Below are 591 nucleotides of genomic sequence, written 5' to 3' on the forward strand. Positions count from 1 at the left end.
TGCTCCCGCCGGCCCCGCCTCCCCGCCGTCTGCGAACTGCCGAGCGGGACCCAACCCGAAACCCCGCCCACGGGCCCGCTGGGATGCCAATCCGGAGCCGCAGGCTCCGGGCTACTGGCCACGCCCCCAGACTCCCCCGGGGCTGAAGAGACAGACCCCTGCCCCAGTCGGAGCCGCTGGGAGCTAAAGGCCGGGTGGGGGCAGGGTCTAGCGAGCCTGGCACAGCCTTACCTCCAGCCACAGAGGGCGAGGGCTAGACGATGGGTGTGTCTGGGTGTGAGTCGGTTTCGGAAAAAGGCTGTGGCAGCTCGAAGCTCTATTCTTCTAGCCTTTTTTCTTCTCATTTAAGATCTGGTACTGAGCCTGACCCCAGTTTACAGTCCTGCACCGTCAATCCCCCACACATTCACCCACATCCTTAGTATCATCGGGCAGGCTTCAACTTCCCCTCTCCAGATCCACGCCTCAACTTTCAACACCATCCCCCCACCCCAAGATCCTACCTCAGCTTTTCAGATACGACCCAGTCTCCTGTTTTCCTCCCACTGTCATTGTCCACCCCCAAACCTAGATTACCCTCACCCCGCAAAA

This window comes from Bison bison, unplaced genomic scaffold (assembly GCF_000754665.1).
Source record: "Bison bison bison isolate TAMUID 2011002044 unplaced genomic scaffold, Bison_UMD1.0 scf7180017864243, whole genome shotgun sequence".
NCBI lineage: Eukaryota > Metazoa > Chordata > Mammalia > Artiodactyla > Bovidae > Bison > Bison bison.